The following is a 7,461-nucleotide window of genomic DNA, read 5'->3' as shown; positions in this document are numbered from 1 at the left end:
GCTTACCCTACAGTCAGTGCTATCATGTTTAGGTCATTACCAGGACTCACGTCAGTCCATGGGATGCAATTTCAGGTATTTGGTACAGTCAGTGAATGCCTGCAGCCCCAGTTCTAATCATCAGATCACAGCAACTATGCCTTGACTGTAAGAGGAAAGGAGAAGGATCAAAGCAAATACCTCTCACTCTCATCTTGGTGCTGACATCAACATTTTTGGCAACAAATTTCACTTCTGCTCCATCATCGTTCTTGGGGACGTTCTCCATGATTAGGCTGTGAGTAGTTTGGGTTCTCTTGATGATGCAGGTCTCGCTTTCCTGTAAGACTTTACCATTGAGGCATCCAGTGCCGCAACACGTTGTTGTAAGGTCAATAGTAAACATGGCATCCCCTCCAGGTACAGCTTCACCAGTTGTTAGGGGGGATTTCACAGCCAGGACTGGGTCTGAGGAAGAACAACGTTTGTCTTAATGCTCTTTAGATGCAAGTCTGGTATCTCATTTAGAGATGGAAGATTAAATCATAGGTACATTTCTACTTCTCCCTTTGCATGAGTGCTTGAAGAAGCACTTCTATGCTTAAGATCTGCTACAGAAAGTTCTGCCTCTTGCACATGTGACATATCAAAAGATAAGGATATTCATGTCTCTGTCACAGAAACATAACTCGTATCACTTTAGTGGTATCTGGAGGTTGATAGGAGATAGGAGAACTGGGAATAAAGGAAATCCTTTGGTGTGTTAATGCACTACTGTCCTTAAAGTCAAAGGAAGCATCTTTAGGGAACCAACACAGCTGCTCAGCACACACTGACCCATTTCCATTGGGGTTTTTGTGCTTACCAAGGTGCACGCTCCCTGGGAATTCCAGAGACGGGCTCTGTCCATGCGCATTGACTGCAGACACTCGGAACTGATCATCAGCCTCTTCAGACAGATTGCTCACCGTGAACTCTGGGACGGGGACATGAGACTTGTGGCACTCACCCACGTGAAGCCAGTTAGTTTATTGGGTTCCACAATGTAGCCATGGATTGGAATGGGGAGGTGCATCTTCGGAGGGGACCATGCCAGCGTCACTGACGTTTCTGTTTTATTTTTCACCACGGGGTCAGTTGGGGGCTGGGTGGGAGGTTTTCTGGGAGCTGAACAGAAATAAATACAGAAATATTAGCATAAGGTCATTTAGGCTGGAAAAGACCTTCAAGATCAGCAGACTCAACTTTCAGCATGACCTACTGAGTCCCACCATTAACTACTGTGGTACCTGAGGACATACATGACAAGCTTATTCCTGCAGGTATTTGCATAGTGAATATATTGACCCTCTGGTTGCTTTGGAACATTTTAGAGGTTAAAATCCCATCAGACTTTTTCACTGTGTGCAGCCACTGATACAGGCAGGAGGCTGGGAATTACCTGATGGGCTCTAGTTTCAGACTACTGACACAGTCAAGGATTGATTTCATTTCATTTTGGCCATCAGAAAGTTTGGTGTCTGGTTTCAGTCAGCCATCTAGACTCCAATTATAATCATATGGAGAACAGCGCATTTAGGAGAACTCATCTCAATAAACCTGAATGAAATCACAGAATCATAGGATCACAGGAGGGCTTGGGTTGGAAGAAAACATCAAGATCATTCAGTTCTAAACACCCTGCCATGGGCTGGCTGCCCACTAACCAGCTCAGGCTGCCCATCACCCATCCAACCTCGCCTTCAACACCAAGGACAGGCATCCACAGCTTCTCTGGGCAGCCTGAAATGGAAGCAATGAGCCACATGTTGAAGATACTCAAATATTCATGACTGTAGAGAGAGCCAAATACTCCATACATATTGCCTGCCTGGTAAATGGCATTAAAATGCCAACAACAGACTCATCCAGCTCATTGAAAATGGTGTGAACATGGCGTACAGGATTCTTCCAGCAGCTAGTTAGATCTGCAAAGTGTAAAAACATGAAATCTCAATGCGATACCATTTTCCCTCATAACATAAACAGACACATAACTGTTTTGGGGTGCACTATTACCAGCCTGTCAGTTGCTGTTGGTCAGTGCTAGATGCCAAAGGTCCCACTAACACAGCATGAAGCCGAAAGCTAGACGCTGGAATCAGATCTCCTGACCTTACCATCAGAAATCGAGATGTCATATTTTGCTCAGAGGTGCCTGCTTGTAGGAGGGACAGCTTCCGAGCTTTTTCTGCTCCAGGAACCAGCTCGAGCTTCAGAATTTAAACAGCAGTCAGAAATTAAACTGAGCTTTGTCACCTCCATCAAATAGAAGGAGTGGTTGGGTGGTACAGCTTTCCAAATCACTTAGAAACTGTCACAACAATCAGATGCCTACCTTTTCTTTTTGAACTTGTTAATACATAGAGCTTAATAGCATCAGAATGCCCCAAGCACTTCAGATAACACGACAGCTGTAAACCCTTCTTTAAGGATTCCTTTGTTTAACCACTGAGTAACTGTAATTCAGTGGTGCTGGTGGGAGAAGGGAAGTCCTAATCTTCCCAGATGGTGAATAGAGTTGATGTTCACATGCAGACTGGTGCTGCAGCAGAGCCAGAAACCACTCATTTGGGAAACACAGCACCAAGAAAATAATGGGAATAGCTTCATAAAATCAGGCAGCTTCACCCAAATTTCATGTCAGGTCCATTATTCTTCCTATTTTCAGGAAGAAATGTTTTCCCTTATTCTTGTAGTTTTATTTTCTTTTCCTTTCCAGCAAGCAGCTTTGTAGCTTACAAATTGTTTTCTAATCACCTCCTGGTGTGGACAAATCACACAGGTCTGACTCCATGTTTTACATAGTTAGCATTTTATATTTGTTCCACTATGGAACTGTACAGTCATAGAATGGCCTGGGTTGAAAAGGATCCCAAAGATCATCCAGTTCCAACCCCCTGCTATGTGCAGGGTCGCCAACCACCAGACCAGGCTGCCCAGAGCCACATCCAGCCTGGCCTTGAATGCCTGCAGGGATGGGGCATCCACAGCCTCCTTGGGCAACCTGTTCCAGTGCGTCACCACCCTCTGAGCGAAAAACATCTTCCTAAGATCCAACCTAAACCTCCCCTGTCTCAGTTTAAAACCATTCCCCCTTGTTCTATCACTGTCCACCCTCATAAACAGCCATTCCCCCTCCTGTTTATACGCTCCAATCAAGTACTCAAAGGCCACAATGAGGTCTCCCCACAGCCTTCCATTCTCCAGGCTAAACAAGCCCAGATCCCTCCACCTTTCCTCATAGGAGAGCTGCTCCAGCCCTCTGATCATCACAGTGGCCCTCCTCTGGACCCCCCCCAACAGCTCCACATCCTTCCCAGGCCTGGACACAGTGCTGCAAATATGGCCTCACAAGAGCTGAGCAGGAGGGGACAATCACCTCCCTCTCCTGCTGGCCACCCCTTTTTCAGTGCAGCCCAGAACACACATGGATCTATCTTTTCCATACGGATATTCCCATCTGTGTACATATATATACCACACCTACACCCCCACAATCTGCTACAACTCCATAGAATTTTCAAGGTTGGAAAAGACCTGGATGATCTTACGATCTTATGATCTCAGATCTTATGATCTGGATGATCTTATGATCATCCAGTCCAACCATCACCAATACTTCCCAGTTAAATCACATCCCTCAACACAACACCCAAACTTTTTGTGAACTTCCCAGGGTCGGTGACTCTACATGAGAGAAAAGGGCACTCAGATAAGGGATTCTGCATTTGCTATTAGCAGAGGTGGGATGAGACCGAGCACTGCCCCAGCTCCTGGGATAACGCAGAAGGGCTGAGACCTTCCAGCTGCTTCCACCCAGGGTCACACAGCAAAGCCGACCCTGCAGGAGTCTGCATCATTCTTTGCATGGCATTGCTAAGAGGAAGATCCCCCCCCTACCCTTGGCTCTACACTCCAGCTGCTGTCTGCCATCTGTAAAGCCACCACAGCTCTCCTACTGGAGTTCCCATCTGCACAGTGACAGCTTGGTTTCTTCTTACTGTCAAAGCAGCCACAGCCTCAGTGCTTCTCAAATCTCCCCTTTTCAGCTGATTTCCTCTTTCTAGTGGCTGGGCAATTCCTCCCTCTCACAGTCATCCCTCTGCCCCACTCTATGCCCACAGACCCACAGAGGGCACACAGAGCCAGCCCTGTCCCAGCTGCTGCTGCTTCACATCTGACAGTCTCAGGAGCTGAGATCCAGGCCGAGACAGCAATGCCCAGACATGGTTTGTAGGACGTTTGTGATAGGAAATAGGGAGGTTTGTGATTAAACCTGCCCCCTAAGGAGGAAGGCAATGCTGCCTGCAGCCCCAGCAGGCATTACAAAACATCCCCATTTACAGGAGGGTTTTAAATAGCACAATTCAGGAACTACAACTGCACAAATTCCCGCATGCCCTGGAATAAGTTTGGGAATGGACATGGTTCTACCACCTGTGCAATGCCATAGAAAGAACAACCATCCACCTGTAAACCTCCATCCTCTCCCCTGCTGCACAAAGGGAAGCTCAACAGCAGTGCACAAATGTCCCAGCAATGTCTGAGCACTGCTCTGTGCATCCCAACCTGCTCATCCCATCCACTCCTGGCTGGGCAGCAGGATTGGGGTGGCACACTGCAATGGGCACAGAGGAACATGGAAGCCCCACACATGTGAGGAAGGGGCTGGCTGTGCTCCACACTCACGTTATCAGACGTGATTTGCCCTTCTGTGGGGAGCCTCTGCTCTTTCCCAGCTCATCCTCCAGCGTCTGGGACTCCAGGATCTCATTCAGGCTGTTGTTGGCTGCGGGGCAGCTCCATGAAGAGCCGCCCCTCCACCGACCGGCACACAACAGCCACTCCCACGCACTGCGGCTCAGCCAATCGGAGCCGGCGGAGCTGCCGCTGCCCGATGGGACCCCCCCCCCCCACGTATTGACCCCCCAGACGAGGAAGAGGAGGAGGAGAGCGACGAGGAGCTGCCGCAGGAGCTGACGTTGGGGCGGGGGGGCAACGCGGGGGGGGGTCGGCAGTGGGGGGTGGGGTGGGGTAGGGGAGGGGGTGGGGCAGCATTACCCCCGGACCCCGTGGACCCCCCCCCCCAGCCAAAGTGCTGCTCTCCGACCCCCGCGGGCTCTTTGTGCAGCCGCTGCCCTCCAGGTAAAGACCACGCCCCAATTTGTGACCCCCCCCCCCCATATTGCGCTTTGCCCACCCCCTCCCCCAACCCCGCAACCCCCCCCCCTCCCCACATCGCCCCCCTCCCCCCCCCGGGTGGGGTTGGTGGGGGGGGTGTTGTCGACGATGTGCCTTAAGCCGCGCCGGGGTCGTGTGCCAAACCCCCCCCCCCCTCCATCAAGATGAATGGGGCGCTGAGGGGGGGGGGGCTCAGCCGTGAGGATAAAGGGGGGGGTTAGTGGGGGGGGGGGGGGGCGGCGCTATAGGGAACGCAACTGATTTAAGCCCCCCCCCCACATTAACACCCCATTGTGTGTGGGGGTGGGGCACCCAATAACCCAATAACCCCCCCCCAGTGCCAAACAGCCCCAACACCCCCCTCAAAGCCGCTGCCTTACGCTGTGCCCCCCCCGCATGAAGGCAAAATAGAGAGGAAAGTGTTTTCCTGTCTTAATGAGGCATCACGATGCTCCCTGTGAAGGGCAAGTATAGTGAAAACGGGGAACTGGAGTAAGCTCTACAGCAGACTACAGCAAAACGGTTTGACTGTTCTGATGTCCCTGCAGAGAAAGAAGACGTGTTTACAAGCAAGGACAAGGTACAAAAGGAAGTGAAGGCTGTACTGACTCAAAATACCACGCTGAGCTTGCCCAGGAGAAGACTCACCAAGATTCATGTCACAGGTGAGAGAAATTGTTTCGACTGTATTGAATCCCCCAACAAAGAAGGAGGGGAAAGTTAAGTGGTTTGACACATTCAGCCCCAGCATTCAGTGATGTAGACGGTGCTTAAATTCTGTTTATTTCATGCACTGTTTTGTTTGCCTTCTGAAGCTATGAACACTTAGGACTTGGGTAGCCTCAGCTTAAGACAGACTGGAAATAACTGGGGAATTTCCCTGGGGATCTCAAGTAGATGCAATGATAGCAAAATGAGAAGTCAATATTTACAGGGGAAATTAAAGAATATTAAAGATATCTTCAGGGCACAAGCACACCCCTGCAAATGCTTCTTCCTAAGTAGTCTCAGAGACAGCATTTGGTCACAATGCTAGAAGGCGGCACTGGTGGTTTCTATTAAATTAAAGAAACCTGCAACTAAAAAGGTTTTCCTGTATTTTCTTTTGTTTTCTTCTCTATAGCAGGTACAAAAGAAATGCTTAAAAATAGAAAGGCTTCAAGGTGGTGCTTTTCTTTCCAAAATGGAGGAAGACAGGCGTTCTATTTATTAGGAGAGTCTGATAGGAAAGTGGAAAAAGGCTTTTTACCAGGGTCTGTAGCAACATAACAAAGGGCAATAGTTTCAAAAGTGAAGAGGGTAGACTCAGTTTGGACATGAGAAAAGTTCTTTATGATGAGGGTGGTGATACACTGGAACAGATTGTCCGGTGAAGGTTGTGGGTGACTCATCATTGGAGTGTCCAAGGCCAGGCTGGATGGGGACCCTGGGCAGCCTCATTTAGTGAATGATGTCCCTGACCACGGCAAGAGGTTGGACTGGATGATCTTTAAAGCTTCCTTCTATACCCAAATCGTTCTATGATTCCATAGGGGAAACCATTTTATTACTGCCTCTGAAAACTCAGGAGATATTAGAATTGTTTTCAGAAATATGTAGGTGAGAAAAATACATTTCCTCACTATGACTTAATTACAAACAGAATTTAACCTTGACCCTCACCTGGCTTTTGCTGGCAAAGCAACTTACAGCTGTCAGCTTGTTTGGACAATGTAATGCCTGTCCCCTTGTATGAAACAGACTTTTCAATGACTGCGTATGCTGGTGTGCTGCTGGACAGTGTGGAAAGGGGTGTTTTTTAATTTTTGAAGATTTTGGAACATGATACTGGTGGAAATGAAAACAAGTTTAGGGCTATCTAAGCTATTTTGGTCTGGCAGGGAGGAAGTTCTTCACTGGCAATTGATATAGTTCAGATGTTGGCATTCAGTTCATAGCACTGTCAGGAAATGTGAGTGGGAAAGCTGTCCTCAACGGTACAGTCCAAAGACTAATTTGGGCATTTGGGGAAGGCTGTGTAGAAAAGATTCATGTCTTAAATGTGCCCGTTTGCCTTAAATTCCAGAAGCAGTGGATGCTTTTATCAACAAGGAGAAGGTGCAGAAGGAGGTGAAGGCTGCACCAACAGAAAATGCCACGCTGAGCTGCGAGGTGGCCCAGGAGAAGACGGAGGTGAAGTGGTACAAGGAGGGGAAACTGATCACCTCGAGCAAGAAGTTCAGGGTGGAGTCAGAGGGCAAACAGCGTCGGCTGGTGGTG

At 48.8% G+C, this 7,461-nt stretch overlaps 1 long non-coding RNA gene across 1 annotated transcript; it reads left to right on the top strand.

Annotated features, from left to right (window-relative positions):
• Positions 1–5,110: 5,110 nt before the first annotated feature.
• Positions 5,111–7,453, top strand: LOC146756111 (uncharacterized). The gene is made up of 3 exons (XR_014937623.1): positions 5,111–5,166; positions 5,751–5,867; positions 7,268–7,453. It is a non-coding gene; the product is annotated as an uncharacterized LOC146756111 (long non-coding RNA).
• The last annotated feature ends 8 nt before the right edge of the window (positions 7,454–7,461 follow it).

The sequence above is a fragment of the Coturnix japonica genome, chromosome 28 (assembly GCF_054131305.1).
Source record: "Coturnix japonica strain WE chromosome 28, WE-NBRP24, whole genome shotgun sequence".
Classification (NCBI taxonomy): domain Eukaryota; kingdom Metazoa; phylum Chordata; class Aves; order Galliformes; family Phasianidae; genus Coturnix; species Coturnix japonica.
The sequence above is the reverse complement of the archived record's forward strand: the minus strand, read 5'-3'. Positions and strand labels throughout refer to the sequence as shown.